This window comes from Micropterus salmoides, unplaced genomic scaffold (assembly GCF_014851395.1).
Source record: "Micropterus salmoides isolate LMB-PRFRI ecotype aquatic unplaced genomic scaffold, ASM1485139v1 Ms_hic_scaffold_992, whole genome shotgun sequence".
Classification (NCBI taxonomy): domain Eukaryota; kingdom Metazoa; phylum Chordata; class Actinopteri; order Centrarchiformes; family Centrarchidae; genus Micropterus; species Micropterus salmoides.
Genome location: NW_024044784.1, coordinates 1 through 17329, shown reverse-complemented (window position 1 = coordinate 17329; position 17329 = coordinate 1). Strand labels below are relative to the sequence as shown.

At 47.1% G+C, this 17329-nt stretch overlaps 12 non-coding genes across 12 annotated transcripts; all 12 read left to right on the top strand.

The window, feature by feature from the left end:
* Positions 1 to 573: 573 nt before the first annotated feature.
* Positions 574 to 644, top strand: trnag-gcc. The gene has a single exon. It is a non-coding gene; the product is annotated as a tRNA-Gly (tRNA).
* A 1246-nt stretch (positions 645 to 1890) lies between these two features.
* On the top strand, positions 1891 to 1961 carry trnag-gcc. The gene has a single exon. It is a non-coding gene; the product is annotated as a tRNA-Gly (tRNA).
* A 1308-nt stretch (positions 1962 to 3269) lies between these two features.
* Positions 3270 to 3340, top strand: trnag-gcc. Its single transcript has one exon. It is a non-coding gene; the product is annotated as a tRNA-Gly (tRNA).
* Positions 3341 to 4648: 1308 nt separating this feature from the next.
* Positions 4649 to 4719, top strand: trnag-gcc. Its single transcript has one exon. It is a non-coding gene; the product is annotated as a tRNA-Gly (tRNA).
* Positions 4720 to 6027: 1308 nt separating this feature from the next.
* Positions 6028 to 6098, top strand: trnag-gcc. The gene has a single exon. It is a non-coding gene; the product is annotated as a tRNA-Gly (tRNA).
* A 1308-nt stretch (positions 6099 to 7406) lies between these two features.
* Positions 7407 to 7477, top strand: trnag-gcc. The gene has a single exon. It is a non-coding gene; the product is annotated as a tRNA-Gly (tRNA).
* Positions 7478 to 8785: 1308 nt separating this feature from the next.
* Positions 8786 to 8856, top strand: trnag-gcc. The gene has a single exon. It is a non-coding gene; the product is annotated as a tRNA-Gly (tRNA).
* A 1308-nt stretch (positions 8857 to 10164) lies between these two features.
* trnag-gcc lies at positions 10165 to 10235 on the top strand. Its single transcript has one exon. It is a non-coding gene; the product is annotated as a tRNA-Gly (tRNA).
* A 1919-nt stretch (positions 10236 to 12154) lies between these two features.
* Positions 12155 to 12225, top strand: trnag-gcc. The gene has a single exon. It is a non-coding gene; the product is annotated as a tRNA-Gly (tRNA).
* Positions 12226 to 14143: 1918 nt separating this feature from the next.
* trnag-gcc lies at positions 14144 to 14214 on the top strand. Its single transcript has one exon. It is a non-coding gene; the product is annotated as a tRNA-Gly (tRNA).
* A 1307-nt stretch (positions 14215 to 15521) lies between these two features.
* trnag-gcc lies at positions 15522 to 15592 on the top strand. The gene has a single exon. It is a non-coding gene; the product is annotated as a tRNA-Gly (tRNA).
* Positions 15593 to 16900: 1308 nt separating this feature from the next.
* trnag-gcc lies at positions 16901 to 16971 on the top strand. Its single transcript has one exon. It is a non-coding gene; the product is annotated as a tRNA-Gly (tRNA).
* Positions 16972 to 17329: the final 358 nt, after the last annotated feature.

Genomic DNA, 17329 nt, shown 5'->3' with positions numbered 1-17329 from the left:
AACGTCTCCTCTGGGGACCATGAACGTCTGCACACAATTTGACGGCTTTCCGGTCACACCCGACTTGTTCATTAGGCACTGGAAATTACAGTTTATCCTGAGGGGAAAGTGAATGTGTACGCCAAATTTCATGACGGTGAGTGATTTCACTCAAAATCACAAAAATCAATCTCATGGTGGCGCTAGAGAAAATATCAGTCACAGTTCATTGTGGGGCTAGGGGAAAAGTCAGGGAATCACCGTAGTCAGTATGATGTCTCCTCTGGGGAATGTGAACGTCTGTACACAATTTGGTCAAGACGACTGAGAGAATTCAGTGGTAGAATTCAGGCCAGCTGAAAATTCCACCAGAAAGTGGCCGCGTGCGTTTTGAGGGCTTTTACTGTCTGAAGTATGTGGACTTGAAACTGGCCAAATACCAGGTGTGTCTTCACCCCGAAAGCGTGTCAGTCCAAATCTGACTTGTTCACTAAGCGGCGGTGGTCCAGTGGTAGAATTCTAGCCGCCACGGAGGCCAGCTGAAAATTCCACCAGAAAGTGGACGCGTCAGTTCCTACGGGGCAGCTTCATCGAGCATTGGTGGTTCAGTGGTAGAATTCTCGCCTGCCACGCGGGAGGCCCGGGTTCGATTCCCGGCCAATGCAGTGACAAGTTTTAACCTTGTCGCGTACCAGCCGAAACCACTCAGCTGTGAAGGAAACCCTAACGGCAAGCTTGTACAACGTGATACATCAACAACCGATCACAAATTCCTTGCTTAACTGCAAGCATCGTTACAAGAACAAGGTGCGGGTCCAGCCGAAATCGATTTTATCAGAAGTGGGATTCCCACCAATGCCCCAACGGGAGACTGCTAGTTGAAAGCCAAAATTTCAATCTTGCCCAAAATGAGACATTGGTTTGACCTCATCGTGGGCCAAGAGGAAAAGTCAAGGGACCACTAAAGTCAGCAGGATTCATCTTCTGCGGAAAACGAATTTCTGTACCAAATTTCCTCAAGGCTTGTTGAGACAGCATGGATAGCGACAACTCTCAAGGTGACTGAGAAAATATGTTTTCAGGGCTTTTAAGGTATGAGGACATGAAACTGGCCAGGTGTGTCTTCATCCTGACTTATTCATTAGGCATTGGAAATTACAGTTTATCCTGAAGGGAAACTGAATGTGTGCGCCAAACTTCATGACAATACATCCAGTAGTTGTTGAGACATTTCACTCAAAATCACAAAAATCAATCTCATGGGGGCGCCAGAGAAAATACCAGTAACGATTCATTGTGGGGCTAGGGGAAAAGTTAGAGAAACACCATAGTCAGTATAACGTCTCCTCTGGGGACCATGAACGTCTGCACACAATTTGACGGCTTTCCGGTCACACCCGACTTGTTCATTAGGCACTGGAAATTACAGTTTATCCTGAGGGGAAAGTGAATGTGTACGCCAAATTTCATGACGGTGAGTGATTTCACTCAAAATCACAAAAATCAATCTCATGGTGGCGCTAGAGAAAATATCAGTCACAGTTCATTGTGGGGCTAGGGGAAAAGTCAGGGAATCACCGTAGTCAGTATGATGTCTCCTCTGGGGAATGTGAACGTCTGTACACAATTTGGTCAAGACGACTGAGAGAATTCAGTGGTAGAATTCAGGCCAGCTGAAAATTCCACGAGAAAGTGGCCGCGTGCGTTTTGAGGGCTTTTACTGTTTGAAGTATGTGGACTGGAAACTGGCCAAATACCAGGTGTGTCTTCACCCCGAAAGCGTGTCAGTCCAAATCTGACTTGTTCACTAAGCGGCGGTGGTCCAGTGGTAGAATTCTAGCCGCCACGGAGGCCAGCTGAAAATTCCACCAGAAAGTGGACGCGTCAGCTCCTACGGGGCAGCTTCATCGAGCATTGGTGGTTCAGTGGTAGAATTCTCGCCTGCCACGCGGGAGGCCCGGGTTCGATTCCCGGCCAATGCAGTGACAAGTTTTAACCTTGTCGCGTACCAGCCGAAACCACACAGCTGTGAAGGAAACCCTAACGGCAAGCTTGTACAACGTGATACATCAACAACCGATCACAAATTCCTTGCTTAACTGCAAGCATCGTTACAAGAACAAGGTGCGGGTCCAGCCGAAATCGATTTTATCAGAAGTGGGATTCCCACCAACGCCCCAACGGGAGACTGCAAGTTGAAAGCAGCGCCTTAGTTTGTTCTGTGCCGCTCTGACTTGTTTCAGATGGTTACGTAACTTTCTGAGCCAAAATTTCAATCTTGCCCAAAATGAGACATTGGTTTGACCTCATCGTGGGCCAAGAGGAAAAGTCAAGGGACCACTAAAGTCAGCAGGATTCATCTTCTGCGGAAAACGAATTTCTGTACCAAATTTCCTCAAGGCTTGTTGAGACAGCATGGATAGCGACAACTCTCAAGGTGACTGAGAAAATATGTTTTCAGGGCTTTTAAGGTATGAGGACATGAAACTGGCCAGGTGTGTCTTCATCCTGACTTATTCATTAGGCATTGGAAATTACAGTTTATCCTGAAGGGAAACTGAATGTGTGCGCCAAACTTCATGACAATACATCCAGTAGTTGTTGAGACATTTCACTCAAAATCACAAAAATCAATCTCATGGGGGCGCCAGAGAAAATACCAGTAACGATTCATTGTGGGGCTAGGGGAAAAGTTAGAGAAACACCATAGTCAGTATAACGTCTCCTCTGGGGACCATGAACGTCTGCACACAATTTGACGGCTTTCCGGTCACACCCGACTTGTTCATTAGGCACTGGAAATTACAGTTTATCCTGAGGGGAAAGTGAATGTGTACGCCAAATTTCATGACGGTGAGTGATTTCACCCAAAATCACAAAAATCAATCTCATGGTGGCGCTAGAGAAAATATCAGTCACAGTTCATTGTGGGGCTAGGGGAAAAGTCAGGGAATCACCGTAGTCAGTATGATGTCTCCTCTGGGGAATGTGAACGTCTGTACACAATTTGGTCAAGACGACTGAGAGAATTCAGTGGTAGAATTCAGGCCAGCTGAAAATTCCACCAGAAAGTGGCCGCGTGCGTTTTGAGGGCTTTTACTGTTTGAAGTATGTGGACTGGAAACTGGCCAAATACCAGGTGTGTCTTCACCCCGAAAGCGTGTCAGTCCAAATCTGACTTGTTCACTAAGCGGCGGTGGTCCAGTGGTAGAATTCTAGCCGCCACGGAGGCCAGCTGAAAATTCCACCAGAAAGTGGACGCGTCAGCTCCTACGGGGCAGCTTCATCGAGCATTGGTGGTTCAGTGGTAGAATTCTCGCCTGCCACGCGGGAGGCCCGGGTTCGATTCCCGGCCAATGCAGTGACAAGTTTTAACCTTGTCGCGTACCAGCCGAAACCACTCAGCTGTGAAGGAAACCCTAACGGCAAGCTTGTACAACGTGATACATCAACAACCGATCACAAATTCCTTGCTTAACTGCAAGCATCGTTACAAGAACAAGGTGCGGGTCCAGCCGAAATCGATTTTATCAGAAGTGGGATTCCCACCAACGCCCCAACGGGAGACTGCAAGTTGAAAGCAGCGCCTTAGTTTGTTCTGTGCCGCTCTGACTTGTTTCAGATGGTTACGTAACTTTCTGAGCCAAAATTTCAATCTTGCCCAAAATGAGACATTGGTTTGACCTCATCGTGGGCCAAGAGGAAAAGTCAAGGGACCACTAAAGTCAGCAGGATTCATCTTCTGCGGAAAACGAATTTCTGTACCAAATTTCCTCAAGGCTTGTTGAGACAGCATGGATAGCGACAACTCTCAAGGTGACTGAGAAAATATGTTTTCAGGGCTTTTAAGGTATGAGGACATGAAACTGGCCAGGTGTGTCTTCATCCTGACTTATTCATTAGGCATTGGAAATTACAGTTTATCCTGAAGGGAAACTGAATGTGTGCGCCAAACTTCATGACAATACATCCAGTAGTTGTTGAGACATTTCACTCAAAATCACAAAAATCAATCTCATGGGGGCGCCAGAGAAAATACCAGTAACGATTCATTGTGGGGCTAGGGGAAAAGTTAGAGAAACACCATAGTCAGTATAACGTCTCCTCTGGGGACCATGAACGTCTGCACACAATTTGACGGCTTTCCGGTCACACCCGACTTGTTCATTAGGCACTGGAAATTACAGTTTATCCTGAGGGGAAAGTGAATGTGTACGCCAAATTTCATGACGGTGAGTGATTTCACCCAAAATCACAAAAATCAATCTCATGGTGGCGCTAGAGAAAATATCAGTCACAGTTCATTGTGGGGCTAGGGGAAAAGTCAGGGAATCACCGTAGTCAGTATGATGTCTCCTCTGGGGAATGTGAACGTCTGTACACAATTTGGTCAAGACGACTGAGAGAATTCAGTGGTAGAATTCAGGCCAGCTGAAAATTCCACCAGAAAGTGGCCGCGTGCGTTTTGAGGGCTTTTACTGTTTGAAGTATGTGGACTGGAAACTGGCCAAATACCAGGTGTGTCTTCACCCCGAAAGCGTGTCAGTCCAAATCTGACTTGTTCACTAAGCGGCGGTGGTCCAGTGGTAGAATTCTAGCCGCCACGGAGGCCAGCTGAAAATTCCACCAGAAAGTGGACGCGTCAGCTCCTACGGGGCAGCTTCATCGAGCATTGGTGGTTCAGTGGTAGAATTCTCGCCTGCCACGCGGGAGGCCCGGGTTCGATTCCCGGCCAATGCAGTGACAAGTTTTAACCTTGTCGCGTACCAGCCGAAACCACTCAGCTGTGAAGGAAACCCTAACGGCAAGCTTGTACAACGTGATACATCAACAACCGATCACAAATTCCTTGCTTAACTGCAAGCATCGTTACAAGAACAAGGTGCGGGTCCAGCCGAAATCGATTTTATCAGAAGTGGGATTCCCACCAACGCCCCAACGGGAGACTGCAAGTTGAAAGCAGCGCCTTAGTTTGTTCTGTGCCGCTCTGACTTGTTTCAGATGGTTACGTAACTTTCTGAGCCAAAATTTCAATCTTGCCCAAAATGAGACATTGGTTTGACCTCATCGTGGGCCAAGAGGAAAAGTCAAGGGACCACTAAAGTCAGCAGGATTCATCTTCTGCGGAAAACGAATTTCTGTACCAAATTTCCTCAAGGCTTGTTGAGACAGCATGGATAGCGACAACTCTCAAGGTGACTGAGAAAATATGTTTTCAGGGCTTTTAAGGTATGAGGACATGAAACTGGCCAGGTGTGTCTTCATCCTGACTTATTCATTAGGCATTGGAAATTACAGTTTATCCTGAAGGGAAACTGAATGTGTGCGCCAAACTTCATGACAATACATCCAGTAGTTGTTGAGACATTTCACTCAAAATCACAAAAATCAATCTCATGGGGGCGCCAGAGAAAATACCAGTAACGATTCATTGTGGGGCTAGGGGAAAAGTTAGAGAAACACCATAGTCAGTATAACGTCTCCTCTGGGGACCATGAACGTCTGCACACAATTTGACGGCTTTCCGGTCACACCCGACTTGTTCATTAGGCACTGGAAATTACAGTTTATCCTGAGGGGAAAGTGAATGTGTACGCCAAATTTCATGACGGTGAGTGATTTCACCCAAAATCACAAAAATCAATCTCATGGTGGCGCTAGAGAAAATATCAGTCACAGTTCATTGTGGGGCTAGGGGAAAAGTCAGGGAATCACCGTAGTCAGTATGATGTCTCCTCTGGGGAATGTGAACGTCTGTACACAATTTGGTCAAGACGACTGAGAGAATTCAGTGGTAGAATTCAGGCCAGCTGAAAATTCCACCAGAAAGTGGCCGCGTGCGTTTTGAGGGCTTTTACTGTTTGAAGTATGTGGACTGGAAACTGGCCAAATACCAGGTGTGTCTTCACCCCGAAAGCGTGTCAGTCCAAATCTGACTTGTTCACTAAGCGGCGGTGGTCCAGTGGTAGAATTCTAGCCGCCACGGAGGCCAGCTGAAAATTCCACCAGAAAGTGGACGCGTCAGCTCCTACGGGGCAGCTTCATCGAGCATTGGTGGTTCAGTGGTAGAATTCTCGCCTGCCACGCGGGAGGCCCGGGTTCGATTCCCGGCCAATGCAGTGACAAGTTTTAACCTTGTCGCGTACCAGCCGAAACCACTCAGCTGTGAAGGAAACCCTAACGGCAAGCTTGTACAACGTGATACATCAACAACCGATCACAAATTCCTTGCTTAACTGCAAGCATCGTTACAAGAACAAGGTGCGGGTCCAGCCGAAATCGATTTTATCAGAAGTGGGATTCCCACCAACGCCCCAACGGGAGACTGCAAGTTGAAAGCAGCGCCTTAGTTTGTTCTGTGCCGCTCTGACTTGTTTCAGATGGTTACGTAACTTTCTGAGCCAAAATTTCAATCTTGCCCAAAATGAGACATTGGTTTGACCTCATCGTGGGCCAAGAGGAAAAGTCAAGGGACCACTAAAGTCAGCAGGATTCATCTTCTGCGGAAAACGAATTTCTGTACCAAATTTCCTCAAGGCTTGTTGAGACAGCATGGATAGCGACAACTCTCAAGGTGACTGAGAAAATATGTTTTCAGGGCTTTTAAGGTATGAGGACATGAAACTGGCCAGGTGTGTCTTCATCCTGACTTATTCATTAGGCATTGGAAATTACAGTTTATCCTGAAGGGAAACTGAATGTGTGCGCCAAACTTCATGACAATACATCCAGTAGTTGTTGAGACATTTCACTCAAAATCACAAAAATCAATCTCATGGGGGCGCCAGAGAAAATACCAGTAACGATTCATTGTGGGGCTAGGGGAAAAGTTAGAGAAACACCATAGTCAGTATAACGTCTCCTCTGGGGACCATGAACGTCTGCACACAATTTGACGGCTTTCCGGTCACACCCGACTTGTTCATTAGGCACTGGAAATTACAGTTTATCCTGAGGGGAAAGTGAATGTGTACGCCAAATTTCATGACGGTGAGTGATTTCACCCAAAATCACAAAAATCAATCTCATGGTGGCGCTAGAGAAAATATCAGTCACAGTTCATTGTGGGGCTAGGGGAAAAGTCAGGGAATCACCGTAGTCAGTATGATGTCTCCTCTGGGGAATGTGAACGTCTGTACACAATTTGGTCAAGACGACTGAGAGAATTCAGTGGTAGAATTCAGGCCAGCTGAAAATTCCACCAGAAAGTGGCCGCGTGCGTTTTGAGGGCTTTTACTGTTTGAAGTATGTGGACTGGAAACTGGCCAAATACCAGGTGTGTCTTCACCCCGAAAGCGTGTCAGTCCAAATCTGACTTGTTCACTAAGCGGCGGTGGTCCAGTGGTAGAATTCTAGCCGCCACGGAGGCCAGCTGAAAATTCCACCAGAAAGTGGACGCGTCAGCTCCTACGGGGCAGCTTCATCGAGCATTGGTGGTTCAGTGGTAGAATTCTCGCCTGCCACGCGGGAGGCCCGGGTTCGATTCCCGGCCAATGCAGTGACAAGTTTTAACCTTGTCGCGTACCAGCCGAAACCACTCAGCTGTGAAGGAAACCCTAACGGCAAGCTTGTACAACGTGATACATCAACAACCGATCACAAATTCCTTGCTTAACTGCAAGCATCGTTACAAGAACAAGGTGCGGGTCCAGCCGAAATCGATTTTATCAGAAGTGGGATTCCCACCAACGCCCCAACGGGAGACTGCAAGTTGAAAGCAGCGCCTTAGTTTGTTCTGTGCCGCTCTGACTTGTTTCAGATGGTTACGTAACTTTCTGAGCCAAAATTTCAATCTTGCCCAAAATGAGACATTGGTTTGACCTCATCGTGGGCCAAGAGGAAAAGTCAAGGGACCACTAAAGTCAGCAGGATTCATCTTCTGCGGAAAACGAATTTCTGTACCAAATTTCCTCAAGGCTTGTTGAGACAGCATGGATAGCGACAACTCTCAAGGTGACTGAGAAAATATGTTTTCAGGGCTTTTAAGGTATGAGGACATGAAACTGGCCAGGTGTGTCTTCATCCTGACTTATTCATTAGGCATTGGAAATTACAGTTTATCCTGAAGGGAAACTGAATGTGTGCGCCAAACTTCATGACAATACATCCAGTAGTTGTTGAGACATTTCACTCAAAATCACAAAAATCAATCTCATGGGGGCGCCAGAGAAAATACCAGTAACGATTCATTGTGGGGCTAGGGGAAAAGTTAGAGAAACACCATAGTCAGTATAACGTCTCCTCTGGGGACCATGAACGTCTGCACACAATTTGACGGCTTTCCGGTCACACCCGACTTGTTCATTAGGCACTGGAAATTACAGTTTATCCTGAGGGGAAAGTGAATGTGTACGCCAAATTTCATGACGGTGAGTGATTTCACCCAAAATCACAAAAATCAATCTCATGGTGGCGCTAGAGAAAATATCAGTCACAGTTCATTGTGGGGCTAGGGGAAAAGTCAGGGAATCACCGTAGTCAGTATGATGTCTCCTCTGGGGAATGTGAACGTCTGTACACAATTTGGTCAAGACGACTGAGAGAATTCAGTGGTAGAATTCAGGCCAGCTGAAAATTCCACCAGAAAGTGGCCGCGTGCGTTTTGAGGGCTTTTACTGTTTGAAGTATGTGGACTGGAAACTGGCCAAATACCAGGTGTGTCTTCACCCCGAAAGCGTGTCAGTCCAAATCTGACTTGTTCACTAAGCGGCGGTGGTCCAGTGGTAGAATTCTAGCCGCCACGGAGGCCAGCTGAAAATTCCACCAGAAAGTGGACGCGTCAGCTCCTACGGGGCAGCTTCATCGAGCATTGGTGGTTCAGTGGTAGAATTCTCGCCTGCCACGCGGGAGGCCCGGGTTCGATTCCCGGCCAATGCAGTGACAAGTTTTAACCTTGTCGCGTACCAGCCGAAACCACTCAGCTGTGAAGGAAACCCTAACGGCAAGCTTGTACAACGTGATACATCAACAACCGATCACAAATTCCTTGCTTAACTGCAAGCATCGTTACAAGAACAAGGTGCGGGTCCAGCCGAAATCGATTTTATCAGAAGTGGGATTCCCACCAACGCCCCAACGGGAGACTGCAAGTTGAAAGCAGCGCCTTAGTTTGTTCTGTGCCGCTCTGACTTGTTTCAGATGGTTACGTAACTTTCTGAGCCAAAATTTCAATCTTGCCCAAAATGAGACATTGGTTTGACCTCATCGTGGGCCAAGAGGAAAAGTCAAGGGACCACTAAAGTCAGCAGGATTCATCTTCTGCGGAAAACGAATTTCTGTACCAAATTTCCTCAAGGCTTGTTGAGACAGCATGGATAGCGACAACTCTCAAGGTGACTGAGAAAATATGTTTTCAGGGCTTTTAAGGTATGAGGACATGAAACTGGCCAGGTGTGTCTTCATCCTGACTTATTCATTAGGCATTGGAAATTACAGTTTATCCTGAAGGGAAACTGAATGTGTGCGCCAAACTTCATGACAATACATCCAGTAGTTGTTGAGACATTTCACTCAAAATCACAAAAATCAATCTCATGGGGGCGCCAGAGAAAATACCAGTAACGATTCATTGTGGGGCTAGGGGAAAAGTTAGAGAAACACCATAGTCAGTATAACGTCTCCTCTGGGGACCATGAACGTCTGCACACAATTTGACGGCTTTCCGGTCACACCCGACTTGTTCATTAGGCACTGGAAATTACAGTTTATCCTGAGGGGAAAGTGAATGTGTACGCCAAATTTCATGACGGTGAGTGATTTCACCCAAAATCACAAAAATCAATCTCATGGTGGCGCTAGAGAAAATATCAGTCACAGTTCATTGTGGGGCTAGGGGAAAAGTCAGGGAATCACCGTAGTCAGTATGATGTCTCCTCTGGGGAATGTGAACGTCTGTACACAATTTGGTCAAGACGACTGAGAGAATTCAGTGGTAGAATTCAGGCCAGCTGAAAATTCCACCAGAAAGTGGCCGCGTGCGTTTTGAGGGCTTTTACTGTTTGAAGTATGTGGACTGGAAACTGGCCAAATACCAGGTGTGTCTTCACCCCGAAAGCGTGTCAGTCCAAATCTGACTTGTTCACTAAGCGGCGGTGGTCCAGTGGTAGAATTCTAGCCGCCACGGAGGCCAGCTGAAAATTCCACCAGAAAGTGGACGCGTCAGCTCCTACGGGGCAGCTTCATCGAGCATTGGTGGTTCAGTGGTAGAATTCTCGCCTGCCACGCGGGAGGCCCGGGTTCGATTCCCGGCCAATGCAGTGACAAGTTTTAACCTTGTCGCGTACCAGCCGAAACCACTCAGCTGTGAAGGAAACCCTAACGGCAAGCTTGTACAACGTGATACATCAACAACCGATCACAAATTCCTTGCTTAACTGCAAGCATCGTTACAAGAACAAGGTGCGGGTCCAGCCGAAATCGATTTTATCAGAAGTGGGATTCCCACCAACGCCCCAACGGGAGACTGCAAGTTGAAAGCAGCGCCTTAGTTTGTTCTGTGCCGCTCTGACTTGTTTCAGATGGTTACGTAACTTTCTGAGCCAAAATTTCAATCTTGCCCAAAATGAGACATTGGTTTGACCTCATCGTGGGCCAAGAGGAAAAGTCAAGGGACCACTAAAGTCAGCAGGATTCATCTTCTGCGGAAAACGAATTTCTGTACCAAATTTCCTCAAGGCTTGTTGAGACAGCATGGATAGCGACAACTCTCAAGGTGACTGAGAAAATATGTTTTCAGGGCTTTTAAGGTATGAGGACATGAAACTGGCCAGGTGTGTCTTCATCCTGACTTATTCATTAGGCATTGGAAATTACAGTTTATCCTGAAGGGAAACTGAATGTGTGCGCCAAACTTCATGACAATACATCCAGTAGTTGTTGAGACATTTCACTCAAAATCACAAAAATCAATCTCATGGGGGCGCCAGAGAAAATACCAGTAACGATTCATTGTGGGGCTAGGGGAAAAGTTAGAGAAACACCATAGTCAGTATAACGTCTCCTCTGGGGACCATGAACGTCTGCACACAATTTGACGGCTTTCCGGTCACACCCGACTTGTTCATTAGGCACTGGAAATTACAGTTTATCCTGAGGGGAAAGTGAATGTGTACGCCAAATTTCATGACGGTGAGTGATTTCACCAAAATCACAAAAATCAATCTCATGGTGGCGCTAGAGAAAATATCAGTCACAGTTCATTGTGGGGCTAGGGGAAAAGTCAGGGAATCACCGTAGTCAGTATGATGTCTCCTCTGGGGAATGTGAACGTCTGTACACAATTTGGTCAAGACGACTGAGAGAATTCAGTGGTAGAATTCAGGCCAGCTGAAAATTCCACCAGAAAGTGGCCGCGTGCGTTTTGAGGGCTTTTACTGTTTGAAGTATGTGGACTGGAAACTGGCCAAATACCAGGTGTGTCTTCACCCCGAAAGCGTGTCAGTCCAAATCTGACTTGTTCACTAAGCGGCGGTGGTCCAGTGGTAGAATTCTAGCCGCCACGGAGGCAGCCACGGAATCAATCTCATGGGGGCGCCAGAGAAAATACCAGTAACGATTCATTGTGGGGCTAGGGGAAAAGTTAGAGAAACACCATAGTCAGTATAACGTCTCCTCTGGGGACCATGAACGTCTGCACACAATTTGACGGCTTTCCGGTCACACCCGACTTGTTCATTAGGCACTGGAAATTACAGTTTATCCTGAGGGGAAAGTGAATGTGTACGCCAAATTTCATGACGGTGAGTGATTTCACCCAAAATCACAAAAATCAATCTCATGGTGGCGCTAGAGAAAATATCAGTCACAGTTCATTGTGGGGCTAGGGGAAAAGTCAGGGAATCACCGTAGTCAGTATGATGTCTCCTCTGGGGAATGTGAACGTCTGTACACAATTTGGTCAAGACGACTGAGAGAATTCAGTGGTAGAATTCAGGCCAGCTGAAAATTCCACCAGAAAGTGGCCGCGTGCGTTTTGAGGGCTTTTACTGTTTGAAGTATGTGGACTGGAAACTGGCCAAATACCAGGTGTGTCTTCACCCCGAAAGCGTGTCAGTCCAAATCTGACTTGTTCACTAAGCGGCGGTGGTCCAGTGGTAGAATTCTAGCCGCCACGGAGGCCAGCTGAAAATTCCACCAGAAAGTGGACGCGTCAGCTCCTACGGGGCAGCTTCATCGAGCATTGGTGGTTCAGTGGTAGAATTCTCGCCTGCCACGCGGGAGGCCCGGGTTCGATTCCCGGCCAATGCAGTGACAAGTTTTAACCTTGTCGCGTACCAGCCGAAACCACTCAGCTGTGAAGGAAACCCTAACGGCAAGCTTGTACAACGTGATACATCAACAACCGATCACAAATTCCTTGCTTAACTGCAAGCATCGTTACAAGAACAAGGTGCGGGTCCAGCCGAAATCGATTTTATCAGAAGTGGGATTCCCACCAACGCCCCAACGGGAGACTGCAAGTTGAAAGCAGCGCCTTAGTTTGTTCTGTGCCGCTCTGACTTGTTTCAGATGGTTACGTAACTTTCTGAGCCAAAATTTCAATCTTGCCCAAAATGAGACATTGGTTTGACCTCATCGTGGGCCAAGAGGAAAAGTCAAGGGACCACTAAAGTCAGCAGGATTCATCTTCTGCGGAAAACGAATTTCTGTACCAAATTTCCTCAAGGCTTGTTGAGACAGCATGGATAGCGACAACTCTCAAGGTGACTGAGAAAATATGTTTTCAGGGCTTTTAAGGTATGAGGACATGAAACTGGCCAGGTGTGTCTTCATCCTGACTTATTCATTAGGCATTGGAAATTACAGTTTATCCTGAAGGGAAACTGAATGTGTGCGCCAAACTTCATGACAATACATCCAGTAGTTGTTGAGACATTTCACTCAAAATCACAAAAATCAATCTCATGGGGGCGCCAGAGAAAATACCAGTAACGATTCATTGTGGGGCTAGGGAAAAGTTAGAGAAACACCATAGTCAGTATAACGTCTCCTCTGGGGACCATGAACGTCTGCACACAATTTGACGGCTTTCCGGTCACACCCGACTTGTTCATTAGGCACTGGAAATTACAGTTTATCCTGAGGGGAAAGTGAATGTGTACGCCAAATTTCATGACGGTGAGTGATTTCACCCAAAATCACAAAAATCAATCTCATGGTGGCGCTAGAGAAAATATCAGTCACAGTTCATTGTGGGGCTAGGGGAAAAGTCAGGGAATCACCGTAGTCAGTATGATGTCTCCTCTGGGGAATGTGAACGTCTGTACACAATTTGGTCAAGACGACTGAGAGAATTCAGTGGTAGAATTCAGGCCAGCTGAAAATTCCACCAGAAAGTGGCCGCGTGCGTTTTGAGGGCTTTTACTGTTTGAAGTATGTGGACTGGAAACTGGCCAAATACCAGGTGTGTCTTCACCCGAAAGCGTGTCAGTCCAAATCTGACTTGTTCACTAAGCGGCGGTGGTCCAGTGGTAGAATTCTAGCCGCCACGGAGGCAGCCACGGAATCAATCTCATGGGGGCGCCAGAGAAAATACCAGTAACGATTCATTGTGGGGCTAGGGGAAAAGTTAGAGAAACACCATAGTCAGTATAACGTCTCCTCTGGGGACCATGAACGTCTGCACACAATTTGACGGCTTTCCGGTCACACCCGACTTGTTCATTAGGCACTGGAAATTACAGTTTATCCTGAGGGGAAAGTGAATGTGTACGCCAAATTTCATGACGGTGAGTGATTTCACCCAAAATCACAAAAATCAATCTCATGGTGGCGCTAGAGAAAATATCAGTCACAGTTCATTGTGGGGCTAGGGGAAAAGTCAGGGAATCACCGTAGTCAGTATGATGTCTCCTCTGGGGAATGTGAACGTCTGTACACAATTTGGTCAAGACGACTGAGAGAATTCAGTGGTAGAATTCAGGCCAGCTGAAAATTCCACCAGAAAGTGGCCGCGTGCGTTTTGAGGGCTTTTACTGTTTGAAGTATGTGGACTGGAAACTGGCCAAATACCAGGTGTGTCTTCACCCCGAAAGCGTGTCAGTCCAAATCTGACTTGTTCACTAAGCGGCGGTGGTCCAGTGGTAGAATTCTAGCCGCCACGGAGGCCAGCTGAAAATTCCACCAGAAAGTGGACGCGTCAGCTCCTACGGGGCAGCTTCATCGAGCATTGGTGGTTCAGTGGTAGAATTCTCGCCTGCCACGCGGGAGGCCCGGGTTCGATTCCCGGCCAATGCAGTGACAAGTTTTAACCTTGTCGCGTACCAGCCGAAACCACTCAGCTGTGAAGGAAACCCTAACGGCAAGCTTGTACAACGTGATACATCAACAACCGATCACAAATTCCTTGCTTAACTGCAAGCATCGTTACAAGAACAAGGTGCGGGTCCAGCCGAAATCGATTTTATCAGAAGTGGGATTCCCACCAACGCCCCAACGGGAGACTGCAAGTTGAAAGCAGCGCCTTAGTTTGTTCTGTGCCGCTCTGACTTGTTCAGATGGTTACGTAACTTTCTGAGCCAAAATTTCAATCTTGCCCAAAATGAGACATTGGTTTGACCTCATCGTGGGCCAAGAGGAAAAGTCAAGGGACCACTAAAGTCAGCAGGATTCATCTTCTGCGGAAAACGAATTTCTGTACCAAATTTCCTCAAGGCTTGTTGAGACAGCATGGATAGCGACAACTCTCAAGGTGACTGAGAAAATATGTTTTCAGGGCTTTTAAGGTATGAGGACATGAAACTGGCCAGGTGTGTCTTCATCCTGACTTATTCATTAGGCATTGGAAATTACAGTTTATCCTGAAGGGAAACTGAATGTGTGCGCCAAACTTCATGACAATACATCCAGTAGTTGTTGAGACATTTCACTCAAAATCACAAAAATCAATCTCATGGGGGCGCCAGAGAAAATACCAGTAACGATTCATTGTGGGGCTAGGGGAAAAGTTAGAGAAACACCATAGTCAGTATAACGTCTCCTCTGGGGACCATGAACGTCTGCACACAATTTGACGGCTTTCCGGTCACACCCGACTTGTTCATTAGGCACTGGAAATTACAGTTTATCCTGAGGGGAAAGTGAATGTGTACGCCAAATTTCATGACGGTGAGTGATTTCACCCAAAATCACAAAAATCAATCTCATGGTGGCGCTAGAGAAAATATCAGTCACAGTTCATTGTGGGGCTAGGGGAAAAGTCAGGGAATCACCGTAGTCAGTATGATGTCTCCTCTGGGGAATGTGAACGTCTGTACACAATTTGGTCAAGACGACTGAGAGAATTCAGTGGTAGAATTCAGGCCAGCTGAAAATTCCACCAGAAAGTGGCCGCGTGCGTTTTGAGGGCTTTTACTGTTTGAAGTATGTGGACTGGAAACTGGCCAAATACCAGGTGTGTCTTCACCCCGAAAGCGTGTCAGTCCAAATCTGACTTGTTCACTAAGCGGCGGTGGTCCAGTGGTAGAATTCTAGCCGCCACGGAGGCCAGCTGAAAATTCCACCAGAAAGTGGACGCGTCAGCTCCTACGGGGCAGCTTCATCGAGCATTGGTGGTTCAGTGGTAGAATTCTCGCCTGCCACGCGGGAGGCCCGGGTTCGATTCCCGGCCAATGCAGTGACAAGTTTTAACCTTGTCGCGTACCAGCCGAAACCACTCAGCTGTGAAGGAAACCCTAACGGCAAGCTTGTACAACGTGATACATCAACAACCGATCACAAATTCCTTGCTTAACTGCAAGCATCGTTACAAGAACAAGGTGCGGGTCCAGCCGAAATCGATTTTATCAGAAGTGGGATTCCCACCAACGCCCCAACGGGAGACTGCAAGTTGAAAGCAGCGCCTTAGTTTGTTCTGTGCCGCTCTGACTTGTTTCAGATGGTTACGTAACTTTCTGAGCCAAAATTTCAATCTTGCCCAAAATGAGACATTGGTTTGACCTCATCGTGGGCCAAGAGGAAAAGTCAAGGGACCACTAAAGTCAGCAGGATTCATCTTCTGCGGAAAACGAATTTCTGTACCAAATTTCCTCAAGGCTTGTTGAGACAGCATGGATAGCGACAACTCTCAAGGTGACTGAGAAAATATGTTTTCAGGGCTTTTAAGGTATGAGGACATGAAACTGGCCAGGTGTGTCTTCATCCTGACTTATTCATTAGGCATTGGAAATTACAGTTTATCCTGAAGGGAAACTGAATGTGTGCGCCAAACTTCATGACAATACATCCAGTAGTTGTTGAGACATTTCACTCAAAATCACAAAAATCAATCTCATGGGGGCGCCAGAGAAAATACCAGTAACGATTCATTGTGGGGCTAGGGGAAAAGTTAGAGAAACACCATAGTCAGTATAACGTCTCCTCTGGGGACCATGAACGTCTGCACACAATTTGACGGCTTTCCGGTCACACCCGACTTGTTCATTAGGCACTGGAAATTACAGTTTATCCTGAGGGGAAAGTGAATGTGTACGCCAAATTTCATGACGGTGAGTGATTTCACCCAAAATCACAAAAATCAATCTCATGGTGGCGCTAGAGAAAATATCAGTCACAGTTCATTGTGGGGCTAGGGGAAAAGTCAGGGAATCACCGTAGTCAGTATGATGTCTCCTCTGGGGAATGTGAACGTCTGTACACAATTTGGTCAAGACGACTGAGAGAATTCAGTGGTAGAATTCAGGCCAGCTGAAAATTCCACCAGAAAGTGGCCGCGTGCGTTTTGAGGGCTTTTACTGTTTGAAGTATGTGGACTGGAAACTGGCCAAATACCAGGTGTGTCTTCACCCCGAAAGCGTGTCAGTCCAAATCTGACTTGTTCACTAAGCGGCGGTGGTCCAGTGGTAGAATTCTAGCCGCCACGGAGGCCAGCTGAAAATTCCACCAGAAAGTGGACGCGTCAGCTCCTACGGGGCAGCTTCATCGAGCATTGGTGGTTCAGTGGTAGAATTCTCGCCTGCCACGCGGGAGGCCCGGGTTCGATTCCCGGCCAATGCAGTGACAAGTTTTAACCTTGTCGCGTACCAGCCGAAACCACTCAGCTGTGAAGGAAACCCTAACGGCAAGCTTGTACAACGTGATACATCAACAACCGATCACAAATTCCTTGCTTAACTGCAAGCATCGTTACAAGAACAAGGTGCGGGTCCAGCCGAAATCGATTTTATCAGAAGTGGGATTCCCACCAACGCCCCAACGGGAGACTGCAAGTTGAAAGCAGCGCCTTAGTTTGTTCTGTGCCGCTCTGACTTGTTTCAGATGGTTACGTAACTTTCTGAGCCAAAATTTCAATCTTGCCCAAAATGAGACATTGGTTGATCCTCATCGTGGGCCAACGAAGGAAAATGTCAAGGGA